A 17,051-nucleotide genomic window follows, 5' to 3' on the forward strand; every position below is an offset into this window, starting at 1 on the left:
GGCAGAGCTCTGTGTGAGAGCCTTAGGGCTGAGGAGATACATCTGCTCTGCCACTGAGCTCTTCTGTCATGGATGGCCCTATACCAAAGAGAGAGTTCTGGGGCAGTGGGAGTCAGGAAGCAGGGAAGTGCTGCTGGGACCCGGGTAGAGAGAAGTCTTGGAACAGCAGGAGTCAGAGAAATGTTGTTGCTGGGTCAGGATATGGGAACTGCTATCCATTTCCTATGACTCTATCAGTGGTGAGGAGAAGGTAAGTGGAGTCTCCACCTGAGCAGCCACAGAGAGGCATGCATTTATGTGCAGGGAAGACTGACTTTTCAACCTGAAATTACACACACATTGGCAGAAGAAGAGAGGGGAGTAAAAAAGTCAGAAAACAGACTTAAAAAACCATAATATGACTTTTTTTAAAAAAAAGACTCAAGATTTTGGGGGGACAATCTCATGGTTTTGAGGGTCTGACTCATGATTTTTGATCTCTTGAGGTTGGTAATATCATACTATATTTCAACATCTTCTGAAAAATATGCACAAATTCTGCAGTAAGCTCCAGATAGGCAGATCCATGAACCCGTGCATGGATCCATTACAATAAGTAAGACTATTATTAAGCACCTTAGTTAGCTAAATAAACAAAAATACCAAATAATTGATTATTTTCATATTCAACACTCACAGCATCAACTATTTTATATAACTTCAGGATGCAGCAGATGCTTCCAGTCATACTTGCAGGGAGGGGGACCACAGTAGGAGGTTTTTGATTCAACGGTCCATAATAAAAAGATTAAAAATGCTGGCTTTCATGCTGCAAATTAAATTAGGCTTCATGGTTAACCCCACGTTGAGTTGAATAGAAGTGATTCAGGTTGTTCCCTCAAGAGGACAAAAGGTTGTGAGGCTTACAAGTTCACTACATCTTGTGGAGCTACAAATATTGAGGCCAGGTCTATACTACAGACTTCTGCTGACATTCTGGTGTTGGTCGGGGTGTGAAGAGGTGTGCTTCCTGGCTGACATAGTTGTACTGGCAAAAGTTCCTAGTGTAGATGCATCTATAGTAGCAAATCATTATAGCTTGTTTCACTGATGGAGGAACCTTTCCTCTTAGGGTAACTGGCACATTGATTAAAATAAAAATACAACATTTTATTAGCTGAAAATGACCTTTTGAGCATTAAAATTCTGCGTTTTATTAAGTATTCGTATTTTATAATAGAAAGTATTTGTGCATTAATTATTTTATAAACAATAAAATTACACTGGGCTTTGTATGTATGATCTGATCTCATAGGATTTCCTCAGCTTTTTAAGTAAAATCCTCAGTTAAGTCTATAAAAAGGCCACATCCCTTAAGAGACCATTTTTTATTAGTCCATTCTATGGTTGGTTATTTATTACACGTTTCAGTGTTATAAGGTTTTATATACTGATTGATTGAGGCCTGTTGAGACACTTACCATGCTTGCTCTCTTACAAAGGCCCCGTTACAGCAGTAGTTCTCCCCACCAGTAGAGAAATAACTGTATTCATCATAAATTAGTTAGTTTTATTACAGGTTAAGTACAGCTTATGGCTGTTTACCGCAATAACAGATTGTCTGCCAATTATAAAAACTGACTTTTTATTATTAAAAATTTGTTACACTCCACAAGGGTTCTCACAACAAATTTTTGGTGGTTTCAGAGTGTGGCCACCAACCCTTGCTGGTGGCTGCTCTGACAATTTCCCTACAATACGTAATTAACTTTAAGAAAAACAGATAAATATGCAAATATACATATCCAAATCGTTGTAATTTATTTATGTAGAATTTTTTTTGCAGACTCAATGATAAAAATAATGTACAGTTGTTTCTATTCTTTACTGGCTCTAAACAGAATAGAAATACAAATAAGGTGGTTTGCACATTCTTGTCTTTTGTTGTTGTTTGCTTTTTTTGGCTGCTTTTTAAAAAAAAACTTGCTAGGTAGTAAGTCTGCTGTTGCAAAAAGTAATATTTGTATGTTTGTTAATATCACTTTTCACAGCAGACTTACTAGCTAGCTGGGAGGCTGTGAAAAGTGATATTAACACACATACAAATATAACAACAGGTTTCAGAGTAGCAGCCGTGTTAGTCTGTATTCGCAAAAAGAAAAGGAGTACTTGTGGCACGTTAGAGACTAAGGATGCTCAAATAAATTTGTTAGTCTCTAAGGTCCCACAAGTACTCCTTTTCTTTATAAAAATATAAATTTTCACAGCAGACTTACTCAGCTCTGGCAAGCCAGGAGACAAATTAAGCCCTGGATGGGGAGGCGGGTGGGGAGTCAGAGGTGACCAGGGGGAATGAATGGGGAGCCGGGCAGGGATGATATGGGGGTTGGTGAGCCAAGGGCTGGCATCCACAGCCAGGGTCCAGGGCTAGAGCCTGAAGCCCCACAACCAGAGCCTGCTGCCTGCCACTCTAGGGCTGAAGCCCGAAGCCAGAGCCCCACTGCAACCAGGAAGGTGGTGAACTCACTGGCTGCCTCTGAAGTTTGTGATTTCAGAGGGGGGCAGGGCCCAATCCCGGCTTTCCCCTTTCCCTCCGCAGTCACTGCCCAGGAACGGTGGCTGCATGTGAGAAATGTTGCGGAAAATAAAGTAAAACACATACAGCCCATTTCTTCCCTCAGTTACACGCTTGCAGTCCTACTGATGGCAATGGGGCGGTACAGGTGTAGGTGAAAGCAGAGTTTCACCCTTATTCTTATTGGGGAGACTTTTAAAAGTCCTAATTTGAAGTAAAATAGCAACACACAAATCAAATGAATGGACATTTGAGGCTCAGGCTCTTTAACTTGTGCTCTGCGACCCAGATATTCTAGTATTCAGGTTTCAGAGTAGCAGCCGTGTTAGTATTCTAGTATACAGTATCACATTAAGCCCTGCTTTAAGACCTCTCCCCTCCCCCGCAAAGCCTACAGCACACTTACGTGAAAGAATAAAAGCATGCAATGTTGATGCATTTGCCTACATAGGCCCAGATCCAATACCCCTTACAGTCAACAGAAAGAGTTCCTTTGACTTTAAAGGGCATTGGATCTGGCCCCATTATCAGTTTCAAACTCATTACGATAAAGTATTTTGGTGTGAGTTTGAAGGGTGCTATATACATTCAAATTCTATTCCATTCAAATGGATTGGGTCACTTCACACTTTGGAGGGATTAATTAGGAACACAGAAATTACTATTTGACAGAAAAAGATCGAACACGTTGTGTCCCAAGGCGGCAACTTTGGTTCCATTTTACTTAAATATGCCTGTTATGGTTCAGCGGTGGGAGTGTGCTCAGCACTGTATGAGATATAGCCTCTACCCTGAGGAGCATAACATGTTCTCAGACTGTCTACAATTACACCACTGCAGTGCTTAGTGAAGACATTACCTACACCAATGGAAGAGCTCCTCCCACCTCCCCAAGAGGCGGTAGCTACATCCACAGGGGAAGCCCTTCCATCAACATAGCACTGTCTATACCGGGAGTTCAGTCCATATAACTGCGTCACTCAGGGGTGTGGATTTTATGTCAGTTTTGCTGACATGAGTGTGTCATGTACCAGGGCTGAGAATTTTACTGGCAAACATAGCCAAAAGTTCAAATACAGTGAGTTAGATTTACATATTGGCTGTTGAGCTGGCCGTAGTGTCACAATGGGAGTAGCTGGGTGTTGAACACTTATGGTCCTTATGTAGGTACCTGAATGGGTGCTGAACTCTTTTGAAAATCTGGCCCCAATTGTGGTTGCCGAGTACTTGCAAAGATGGCCCTGAGATCCAGTCCCATGTTTTACACTTTTCCCACTGCCTTCTATCTCCCCTCCCTCTCCATCGCCAAACCAAACATTTATAGTGGAAATGTGGGCAGAACTCTACCAAATGGTACTGGATGTCACAATAATAAAAACACCCCTTTTCGAAGCTTCCATGATCTTGCCTAGCAAATCATGTTTAAAAGATGCACTTTTGTGCAATTAAGTTATGTGTACTGTTTGACATATTGTTCTATATTACAACATGTTCAGATGAAAGGGGGAAAAAGAAACCACCAAGCTTTTGCACTGGAAATCTCACAGCTGGCATCCTAACATTTCCATATACCATCTCAGAGCTTGTCCACACATTGCATTATTCCTGATTAACTCCATGTATGGACACACTTATTCTGAATCCAGAATAAGAATGCCTTGTTCCTGTTTAGTTTACCACACTGGGAGTGAGTTGTCCCTAAGTGAAACTGGTCTGTTTGCTCAACAGCATAGATAATCAGAAAGTAGCCAACGAGATAAACCGATAAGTGACTCAGACCAAAGTTACTGCACAGGGCTGTAATTTGATATGTTTGTAGTGTGAACTGGTTTCTCTCCTGACTCAATGAGCTCTCCCTTTTGCCAGCCATCTCCTGAGCAAAAGCTGATTAATGCAGAGTCATCCTTTCCCTGTCCCTCTGTATTTGCAAATCCAGTGTGTCACTGGGAAGGGCAGCCTTGACTGTAGCTCCTTTCTTAAAGAAGATTCCCCTTTTCAAATGCTGTGTACTGTATGCTCAAGTCTCACTTTCAAGACATCATAGTGAGCTGTACTGGGTGTAAGAAAGAGGGTGACACATTCTGGCAAAATATTCCTGTTATTTAAAAGAAAAAAATAGTACCCTATTCAGAATCTGATGTAACACACACCCTCCAATAATACAATGCTGCCACCCAAAAGATCTTAACTACACTGTAAAAATAGTCTACCCTGCCAATACACATTTCATTTGAGCTCATTTGGATTTGGTATTACAATGCTATATTATATTTCTTTATTATGCATATGCCCAGAAGTATGTTTATACTCACTAATGGCTATGTAGTTTGTGTGGGAAGATACCTTAGCAAGTTCTATCTCTGTATTTCTCATGAATATTAAAAAGTCCCTCCTATTGACAGGACCAGTGGCTGAAACAAAAAGTGATGGAGATTAGGGTTCATTGTGGATAAAAATGAGTTTTGTGTTAGATGTCTAGATATTCTATTGAGGAGACCAAATGCAAATAGAGCATTTATCCATTCCAACTAGGAACAGTTGTTAAGTTATATGTTGGTGTGTGTGAAATGTTTTCATTAGTTTATCAGCTTGTTGGTCCATATGTGTAACATTAAATCAGCACTTGCATGGAAACAATTCTGTTGTACATTAACAAAAATCATTGTAATAAGCCTGAAGAAAAGTCTATGAAGTCCAAAAATAAAGATTCCAAATATAGCAAAATACCTTTTATAGAGAAATTTAATCTTTAGTAAACCAACCTAATTCTCAATTACTGAGGGACAATCTCCACTCATTGATATATTTTGCTTTCCACAACTAAATCTCCGTACAGCTTTTCATGAGTGATGTACCCGAGTATTTGGATTCTAATATCTAAACTGTATTGTTAAATCTATTCACCAAATTTGGGTTATTGCTAATTATGTACTCTATGTATTATATGACTTTTAAAAACTAACTTTGTATTTGTGGATAATCTAAGCACTATACCCAGATGTACAGACACTCTTTTCCCAACCTATGTATTATATAATTTTTTTAACATTAGCTTTAATAAAAATTTTAAATCTGTTCTACACAGTGATCATCAATATTGTGCCATGTTAGCAGCTTTTGCACTGCTAGCATAGAGGCAGCTGCAGGACTGTAACATTCAGGCACAACAAAGCATGATTCAGAGAATTCCCAATTTTTTATTCCTAAAAAGAAAAGGAGTACTTGTGGCACCTTAGAGACTAACCAATTTATTTGAGCATGAGCTTTCGTGAGCTACAGCTCACTTCATCGGATGCATACCGTGGAAACTGCAGCAGACTTTATATGTGTGTATATAAAGTCTGCTGCAGTTTCCACGGTATGCATCCGATGAAGTGAGCTGTAGCTCACGAAAGCTCATGCTCAAATAAATTGGTTAGTCTCTAAGGTGCCACAAGTACTCCTTTTCTTTTTGCGAATACAGACTAACATGGCTGTTACTCTGAAACCTGTCATTTTTTATTCCTGTAACTCATGACTGACAGCAACAAGTTTCCCCTAATTGGACCCCTCTGATCAAGTGGCAGTGATGAATAAAGGACTGCAGCCATATTATCTTGGACTGTGATCTTGTCTCTCATAAGTTAAGTGGGAGTGGGATGGGATACCTTCAAGCAAAATTCAGGTACTGCACCAAGTGGTGTGTGAGTCAGTAGGTTATGCTCTTCTTTCTGAGTCACACTGTATGAGGAGATGAAGTCAGCTGTAGCTCACGAAAGCTTATGCTCAGATAAATTTGTTACTCTCTAAGGTGCCACAAGTCCTCCTTTTCTTTTTGCGGATACAGACTAACATGGCTGCTACTCTGAAATCATAGTAGATGTTCTCATCTTTTGCCTGTGGCATAAAATTGAGGTCCTCCTGAGCATAAGGCTGCCAACCCTGCAGGATTGTCCTGGAGTCTCCAGGAATTAAAGATTAATCCTTAATTAAAGACTGTCATGTGATGAAACCTCCAGGAATACGTCCACATCAAAACTGGCAATCCTATGAGCATTTGTGAGCATTGACAGGTTCAGAACTTTTTCCAAGAACAAAGGTGTTAGCTGAGAGTCATATCATGTAGTCACTTTCTGACTACAGAAGGTAACCCTCTAACACTGGAGATATTATCCCACCCAAAACCTAGTTGCATTTCAATGGTGAGTAAAATGCTTGGGATTACTGTTAAAAAATAAGGTGGGTTAAGTTTCAAAGTAGTGCTGATGAATCATTAACCTGAAGAATGGGGCCTAAAGTGGTGGAGGCATAAACAAGGGATTGGTAGATGAAAGGAACATGTGGAACCCATTTCCTCAACTTTACGCTGGAGGGAAGGGCGAATCAAAATACATATCAATACATTTAGAAGCAAATTTTTAGTGGAAAATTTTGAATGAAAAAATAATTTGTTTCAGCCGAATACTGAAAAGTTTTTTTGTTTTTTATTAAAAATTCAGTCAAACTTTTCTGTGGACATCAGACACCGTCCATGGAAAATTTTTTTTAGTCACAAACCCAATTTTCTGTCACAAAAGCTTCAATAGAAAATTTTCTTCCAGCCCTAATGGCAACTGAATTTTCAAAATATTAACCAACTCTTTTCTCCTTCTAGCTCCAATTCTCTGGCAGTTGTCTTCCAGCCCAGCTTATTCACTTTGTCAGAAACAACAAGGAGTCAGGTAATTTTTCATTATAAATCTCCTCACAAAGTCTCTCATTTTTTCCACCCAATATGATGTACTGTAATACATTGACCTTACTTATACTCCTGGCCTCCTCATATACTACATTTTCAGTAAGGGGCTACCAATTAACAGTGTGATTACTATTATTCGTTGTTGGGTTACATTTCTAAACATTGTCCAGCCCTTTGGTATTAAAAGTAGTATATAAATAAATGCAATATAATGGTCTGTAAGAGTGAGATTCCTATTCAACAACATTACTTTGCATTGAGCCAATGGAGTTACACCAGGGATGAATTGGATCTTTTGTGCTTTCAAGGGTATTTACATAAATCCCATTGTTCTCTTCTGACAGATCAAGAAGGATTTGCTGAATGACTGATTGTTCACTGTCCTGCCTTAAAGTGTTCCCTCCATAATGCCCATGAGCCAACTCAAGGAAAGAGTTAACTTTTAAGGAGGCTTCAGAATGGACTGCAAGGTATTACTCTGCTGACAGTGGCTATCGAAAACAAGCTGTATTTTCCACTGAATGCATCCGATGAAGTGAGCTGTAGCTCACGAAAGCTTATTCTCAAATAAATTTGTTAGTCTCTAAGGTGCCACAAGTACTCCTTTTCTTTTTGCGAATACAGACTAACACAGCTGCAACTCTGAAAGCTGCACTTTGTATCTCTGGGCTTAACAATGATCTCACAGCAGCCAGCATACAATCTAAGCTTTAAAACCAAACAAATGTATAGTCTAACAACCAAGGTCTTTCCCCTGCTTTTATGATCACTCACTGACAATAGATCCAATGTTGTAAGAGCAGAGCAAGATGGCAAGTTCCCATGTGAGCATATTTTTGTTCACTGTCTGAACTTGCTGCTACATGATTTCATTAAGAATGATGTCATTATTAGAGATCATCTGGCAGAGGCTCACAAAATCTGCACACCATTTTTAGTCGCTTGGTACAAGCTTGTAAAATACTTAGGGCTTGATCCTTCAAGATGCTGCACACCTTTAACTCTCAATGAAGGCAGCAGCAGTTCAAGGCACACTCAGTCCTTTGCAGGATCAAGCCCTTCAGACTGCAAGAGAAAACCAGCCTCCTCATCTACACAAAAGGAAGCATCTACTCCACTGAGCTGGCTTTTAATATACTGGAAAGGTTGCAAGCTCAGTAAAACCTCTGCATACTATATGGCCACCTGGTCATCGGAGGTTTATAGAATAATTGTGCTAGATTTGGCAGCTGTTAGAGTTGACCATGTGATAGGTCAGTGAAAACCATTTTAACATTACTTAAATAATCCCCTTTATCAGGCAACTAAGCAGCACACTGAAAGGATGGCACTTTTTCAACTCTGAAACTTACGTCTCATTTTTATATAGTAAAATAATATAAGAATTTGTAACCTGAAGAGTTCTTTCATTACATGTTAGGTAAATTAAAACTATCAAGTTTCCTTCATCATACTTTACACTTGATTAGCACCTTCTATTTGAGGAACTTGAAGCACTTTACAAACACCTCTACGAAGCACCCCCTATTTACAGATAGAGAAACAGAGAGGTTAAGTGACTTGCCCAAAGTAATACAGAGAGTCAATTGGCAGTCACAGTAGAATCTAAGTCTCTTGATTCCTAGTCCTGTGCTTTGACAACTGGACCATGCTCTTTCAACCATGAGTTAAAGTGCCATGGCTTGTGACTTAGATGCATGCCGCTTCTGGCTGGTCTAGGCTAGGGGGGATTATCTTGGCTGACTGTATCACCAACAACCTCATTAAACACCATCTGGACTCTCAAGACTCCTACTGCTGGGAAAATTAACATGAATGTGGTAGCAAATCAACCCTTGCAACACCTGGGCTCTGCTGCTAACCCCTCTCAGTCTCGCTTCAGGCCAAGTCATGGCTCATAAACTATGTCAGTTGCATTGATGGATGATCTTATGACAGTGGACTGATAAGAAATAATGATTCTGATGATACTTGATCTATAAGCCACTTTTGATATGGTCATTCATGAGAATGCAGATCCACACAACTTGGGAGAATTTGACAGAAAGATGGCTACCATCACCCACAGAACTAGGAATTTACTATGATCTCACTTAAACCCTAATCCAGCCATTGGCTCCACATGGGCAGACCCCCTGTCCGTATGTTGAACCCCACTGTATAGAGTTATCTGCAGGATTAACACCTTACACCTCGTTTACATACAAAAGTTGTACCACTTTAATTATACCGGCACTTTAAATCAGCATAGCATTAATTTCTTTATACGAGGTCCATTTGTTACCAACAAACAAGATTTCCTGTGAGTCATTGCCCCTTTGCACCTTGGATCCATTATAATTAAACTTATCAATTAGCCTGCTCATTTTGGGATCTCTGATTGCCCATGAAGAAGTCACTGTACAGTACTTTGTGAACTTCATGGTAAAAATTAAATAGATATGATGTTTTGACATTTTAAACAAACTATAATCTAGAGGCTCACAGGGAATTTCTATTTTTATCTGTGCAGAAGTTAACTGGGTTCTCTCCTGTCTTTGTGAGAAGGCTCTTTCTCTTTAGCAGTGAACTAAAAGTCTCATGCTGAATTAGAAATTAAAAGTAGATGTAGCAGTGAGAAATGTACTTACAAGGCAAAATCCTTCAAAGGTTACAGGTGTGAGAACTTGATGGCTCAGGGTAATGTGATAAATTGTCAGTCTGAATCCACCTCAACTTGTTAGTTAGTGAATAAAAGCAATTATCATCTAATGGTTGCTCAGAAACAAGTTAGTGGTCAGTCCATTTAATAGATTCATAGAATTTAAGACCAAAAGAGACCGTTAGATCATTGAGTCTGAACTCTCGTATAACATGAACCATAAAATTCCATCCATTTACCGTACTTCTGTATTGAGCCCAGTCATGTGTGTTTGACTAACGTGAATCTTCCAGAAAGGTATCCACAGTCTTGGGAGAAAAAGTTCTTCAGAAGCACAGGCAGTTTCCCAGACACACAATATTAAAAGCTCTATACCAATGTAAGGAAAGGTAGGAAGAACAGTAAGCTTCCATCAGGAGCTTTTTAATGACCTGAAAATCATAAAAGAATCGTACAAAAAGTGGAAACATGGGCAAACTGCTAAGGATGAGCATAAAATAATAGGACAAGCATGTAGGAACAAAGTCAGAAAAGCAAAGGCACAAAATGAGTTACACCTAACAAGGGACATAAAAGGCAATAAGAAGAGGTTCTATAAATACGTTACGAGCAAGAGAAAGATGAAGGAAATCGTAGCTCCTTTACTTAGTGGGGAAGGAGAGCTAACAATGGACAACATCCGTGGTCCTGCATCAACATAGTGGGCTGGACTAGATGAGCTCTTGAGGCCTCTTCCAGCCCTACATTTTTGTGATTTGAAGAGCATGAGAAATGGACACTCCACCACTACCCTTGGTAGTTTGTTCCAGTGGTTAATCACCCTCACTGTTACTGAACTATACACATTTCATAGAATCATAGAATATTAGGGTTGGAAGGGACCTCAGGAGGTCATGTAGTCCAACTCCCGGCTCAAAGCAGGACCAATCCCCAACTAAATCATCCCAGCCAGGGCTTTGTCAAGCCTGACCTTAAAAACCTCAGAGGAAGGAGATTCCACCACCTCCCTGGGTAACGCATTCCAGTGTTTCACCACCCTCCTAGTGAAAAAGTTTTTCCTAATATCCAACCTAAACCTCCCCCACTGCAACTTGAGACCAATACTCCTTGTTCTGTCATTGGCTACCACTGAGAACAGTCTAGATCCATCCTCTTTGGAACCCCCTTTCAGGTAGACGAAAGCAGCTATCAAATCCCCCCTCATTCTTCTCTTCTGTAGAATAAACAATCCCAGTTCCCTCAGTATCTCCTCATAAATCATGTGTTCCAGCCCCCTAATCATGTTTGTTGCCCTCCGCTGGACGCTTTCCAATTTTTCCACATCCTTCTTGTAGTGTGGGGCCCAAAACTGGACACAGTACTCCAGATGAGGCCTCGCCAATGTGCTCTCCACAACCAGAAAAGTATCATCACAGCTGGGGTTTTTATTAGCACAGGTCAGATTGATCCTTCTTGCAAAAAAAGCCTCATAAGAGAAGGCCAGTAAACTCAGTGGCATTCTCCTTGCAGCTCCAAGAAAGCTACTCTTATCTTATCTAATATAGCTAAAGATTTTCCTACAGGGCCCTGCACTGCAGTATCTAGCCACCTCAGAAAGGACCTTAGAACCTCATGGTTCCTGGGGGTCTTAAAAGAAAGGATGCCTTAGGTCTGTGGAATCTGAAGTTGGCCTGCATGGCTCCATTGGCCTAACTTCCCCATATATTGTCACTGTCACAGCAGGTTAATTTTTAAAGTCTTTTTATTATTCCTCTTGATGACTTTCATATGAAGAATCCTCCATCATCAGGAGACAAATTGATGTTGATCTGAAGTGAACAGGCTAGCAGAGGAAAAGTCACTAATATGTTATTCCATGTGGTGTAACTCTCAGGTTCACAGGAAACAGAAGTGTTTAATTCCCTTACCCTGCAAGGCATGTCTTACAGGTAATGGCTCTTTTCTTTTAGTTTGGGTGAGGCTGAAAAGAAATAATTTGATTGTTCTTGGCATCTCTCAGCTGACTCGGTCACATATAGGATAAAGGTAAAGTTTAGTGACAAGATTTTTATGGAGTGCAATAAGTAACGATTACTGTAACGTATGAGTCATATTTGAATACTCTGTGCCAAATTCATACTTGGCATAACTGCTCTGAAGTCAGCACCTAGATACTACAATTATTGGACTATAAATACCACAGATAAAATGAGTCATTCCAGGGATGAATTTGCCCTGTTCTCTGTTCCATATACACAGGAAAGAAGGCCCTTTCCATGAGCATAAGTGACTAAGGCCTTGTTTGTATTGTACAGCCTTGTTTAAGGAAGACTAACTGCAAGGGCACACATGTAATATCTGGAACGTTGCACAAGGTAGGTGTGGCCCTGACTTTATCTAGAGGAAGCCATATATCGTATGGTGTGATTGCTCTTATCAGTAAACTATGATTCACAGATGCAAAAGATTTACCTTTACAGGATGAGATCACTGATCCATCAAATCCAGTATCCTGCCTCTGGCAGAAGCCAAAACTCAATGCTTTAGGGGATGGCAACCCTGTGCACTTAGCCACTTGAGTAATGCTGAACATGGTAGAAAAATATCTCCCTGTAGTGATACACATGTGCCCTGACGCCCTCCCCACCTTAATATGCAGAACTGTAAATTGTTATTATTGGTCACATAGTTATCAAGCTTCTATCAGAAGATATTACAATAAATATCACAGATTTCATTTCAACCAGTTCTATTCACTACCAACATGCTGATAAAAATAAGTATAGGATTAAGAGCTAAATTGGGGTTTAAGGCACATACTGTGTGTGGTGCGGCGTGTACCCCAAATGGGCAACAAGAGGGTTGTTGGGTCTGAGAGGTCAATTATGCTACCTGGCTGCACCCGGAGGGTCAGCCAGGCTTCATTAAAGATAAAGCCCAGCTGTTGAAGGAGGTGAGAGATATATAAAGAAAGGAAGCACAAACTGGGAGACGGCTGCAGGAAGAAAGGGAAAGAACCCTGAAGTGCCTCTCTGAGTAGTAGAGTGGAACCTGGGGAGATACAGAGAAGTCACTGGGGTGAAGCACACTCTGGTAGTGAGCACTGACAAAAGGGTAGGACCTGGATGGACTAAATGGTTTTCATCTTGGATTTTGTTTCTCTTCTGAGTTTGAGTAAAAGATTCAAGGGAGAGGCCCTGGGGCCACTACTCTGACAGAGGAGTGGAACGGAAGAAGAGTCCCTGAGGGGCAGAAGATGTCAGATTGACAACTAGAGTGATTTGGGACAGTCTCCATTTGAGACACATACCAGTTAAAATGGCTGGAGATCTGACAGGGGGCAGACTACTGTGGGGCCAGAGCAGCTGTTGACATGTGGTGCTAGATGAGGAGAGCCTGCCCTGACATGAGAGGGTGTGAGTCCACTCTCCTACGCTGTGCTATATGGTGCTCTGAAGGCATGGTGCCCCGGTGGAGGATCTTGGAGTGGAGGCATTGTACAGCAGGAGAGTGGCTACCTCTACAACCTGTAGAAAGGTGCAAGCTGTGCTAGTTGGTGCAGTGGGGACAGGGCCCTTTCCCCATCCCCTTCCCTCCCACTACAGGTAGGCTAGTCTGTGGACAGTACCACCATGAGTGCCAGCTTTACGCAATCCTCATGCTCTTGGCATATAGGGGTAGTGATGGTGCCCAACCTCACAATTCCGCACCAACCTCTGCACAGTGGCAGAAAGTGGGGAAGGTTCTTTGTGCCCACCCCCTACTTAGTGCCCAACCCAATATGGGAATGCTACTTGGTCCTAAGATCAAAATTACAGATGCAAGAGTGCTCATAATTTTAATGATATATATTCTTGCTGGATGACTTTTTAAAAAAAAAAATCTACCTGCTGACTAATTTGTTAGATACTGATGCACTCCTGTTAGAAGTAACAACTCCATTTTCTCCCATCATCAATACAAACCCAAGCCCTAGATTAAAATAAAGCTATAATCATATGAAATTAACTTCTCCCACTTTTCTACTAATTAATTTAAAAAACCCAACATCTGAAAACCTATTATCTCAGTGCAACAGGCAGTGCTAGAGGAGGAGAGGCGAACATTGAATCAAAGCAGACGTATCTTATTCTTGTTGATGATCTTGGTTTGCAGAAAAATATCCCTAGCTTTGATACACCTCAAAATCAGAGGTGGTGGCAGGGAATAGTTAGCCTTACTGTCCTATAGTTAACATTGTTTTAGGAACTATTATTATTTATACAGTGCTTAGCACCATGCAGACATGGAGGGAGACATATAGCTAAATTCACTGCTGCTCTAAAGCAGGATTAACTGTGTCTGTGCCTTGACTCATTGATAAGGAGAATTATGCACAAGTACGGGAAACCTGTTCACTGGCAGTGTGGCTTCTGAAGGACATTTTAACAGTCAGAAATATGTCCGCGTGAAAAACAGGGTGATACTCATAGTCTTGATGTGACTGTTATAAGACCATTATCATTTTACACCATATGCATACAGGGATAGACTGTGCCTAGTTTGGTGCAGGTATGCTGGTGAGGATGGAGCTGCAGGAGTGTGCTATCTGCACATACTAAGACCAGGCAGAATCTTGGTTTGAATGTTGAAGACATTTGCATGTGACCAGAAACTCCTTTCAGCATGGCAAGCACAAGGAAATGGACCCGCTCTCCTTCAGCTAAGGGATCTGGGCTAGTGATGGGGAGCACACACACCTCACCCTATTGTGGGGTATGAAGGGTTCTCTGTAAAGCTGCCTGGGGGGCACAAGCACTGTAATTTCCCATTTATTATTCTCCATACTATCTAACTTCAGTAAGAGGCAGTAGCTATTTAATAAATATAATTTGGTATAAATCTCTAAAGAATTTACCATAGTAGCCAAAATGTACTTTTATTGGGGGCTTATTGAGAACTAAAATATAAAAAGTTAGGGATGTGAATTCTGGTAATAGTTACTTTATTTCAAACAGACAAACACAGAGATTAGTCACTTAAACAATAAAATTCTCCTTTGCTGAGGCCTCAACAGTAGACATTAGAATACTGCTCTCATGAGAGTTTTGAGGGTTATGTCTTCCACATAATTTGCTAGATAATTAGTATCTTTGTTTAGACAAGAGTGAAATGGGTTGGAATCTGGATTCCAAACAGCTGTTTCTCAAATCATGCCAAAAATTAAAATTAAATAGTTCTCAATTCTGAGATAAGTCCTTGCAACCTGAATGAATTCAAAGGAAAGCGTGATTTCACTACAATGATCACTCCTGACTTTGTAAACCTTTTACAAAAAACACACAAGTTCCCACATGTGAAAGAAACAAATGCTTCTTAAGGGAAGGCAATGAAGATGTAAATGTTAAACATCAGCTGAATCTGTACATCAGTGCTATGTCCTATTGACACTGAACCCTATTGCTGTTTCATGAGTACTTGTTTTTTTGTTGCTGATTGTGTATTTTTATCAGTAGTCAGATGCTGAGGACAGGGCCGCCATTTAGGGAATTTTGTACCACATTTGGGTGAAGTTTGCTGCAGGAGGAAAGATGCTGCCCTTCCTCCCCCTGCTGCCCTGCTCCATTGCTATCTGCGGCCTCAGGCTGCCCTGGCCATGGAGCTGCAGCGGGCCACACTGCTCAGAGCTGGAGTCAGCCTTCTGCTCAGCTGTGTACAGCCAGGCAGAGGCTGATATTGAGGCTGCCCTTCTCCCCCGCCTGTGTACCCGATCTGTGCTCAGCTGGGATCTGGGGACAGGGAGCCTGTCTGTGCTGGTGACTCTAGCTCACGAAAGCTTATGCTCTAATAAATTGGTTAGTCTCTAAGGTGCCACAAGTACTCCTTTTCTTTCTAGCTCAGCTGTGGCTGCTTGGTGTGCTGAGCAAGCATTCAGGCTTCGGAGTGCTCCGCTTAAAGAGACGGCACACTGACACACCCACACTTGTTTCATTGTTGTTACTTCTTGGTACTTCCTGTCAAAATGCTCAATGCACATATATTCTCTGTGTCATTTTATTCTTTCAAAGTTCACTAAGGATTACGGTGCTGTTATTTTAGGTTTTTTGACTGATCTGTGTGTTACTAATATTATTTCTCTCTTATGCTTAAATTCTTTGAGTAGCGAGTTCTAAAATGCTTCACCTGTGCTGGGTGGAATAATTATTATGATTTTTATTACCATATTGTGCTTTGTCACTCATTATTTAAAGTGGTACAATCAAATAATAGTATCCTTCTAACATGTACATTAGCAGTGCCCGTTTAAAAAAAACAAACAGATTAGCTACACACAACTTTAGACACTGTGCAAATGAAGGCTGCTTATTTTCAAATTATATTTTTCATTATAGCTATTAAATACTTAAAATCTGTATTAAAACAAATGCAGTTCCAAGTCTTATACTAATAATAATGGTGGAGTCAAATGTTAGTGAGTCACGTACATGATTGTGATTGGTAAACACAAATGCCAAAATAATTAGAAAAAATAATTCCCGTTTTTAAGAGAGAAAAGCCTGAATCATGTATGTTAAAATTAAGTAAACAATTTTTTTAGTGGAGTGAAAAACAATTGACTAAAATAGAGTAGACAATGGTAGTAACACAGTGTGTGTGTCTGTTAGAGAAAGTAAGCGGATTTTAAGCATATTTTATTTCTCTCTACTAAAGATAGTGTATAATGTATCAAACTTGTGTTTCTGATGTCTGTGTTAAGGCTTCAGAAATCATACCTCAAGGTTTGGGATTGGGAATATCTTGCTGTATTATCTCCTAATTGTTCTAAACTTGCATATAAACTGAAAATATGGCTTTAATTGGCGTTTGTATATGTGTTTTCTTTCTTTATATAGGACTTAGATACAGTATTCTGTCACTAATTTCTAAGTTATCTGCAAGAAAACTCTAGGTTACTTGTCAGGTGACTAAGTAGCCCCTGGAATTACGGGTTAAAGTGCCCCCCACCCAATCTGAAATGGCACCCCTGGCTGAGAGAGAGAGCAAGCAAGTGAGCAGTTACTCAGGAGAAGAAAGCTGGCACATTCCATCTGGCCCTGCCAATGGGACAGGTGTTGAGGTCATAAAGTTGCCTCTGGATCGAGTTGCTTGTTTCACGGATATTGGAATGAGAGCTGTTCGAA

Source organism: Lepidochelys kempii, chromosome 9 (genome assembly GCF_965140285.1).
Source record: "Lepidochelys kempii isolate rLepKem1 chromosome 9, rLepKem1.hap1, whole genome shotgun sequence".
NCBI classification, from domain to species: Eukaryota; Metazoa; Chordata; order Testudines; family Cheloniidae; genus Lepidochelys; species Lepidochelys kempii.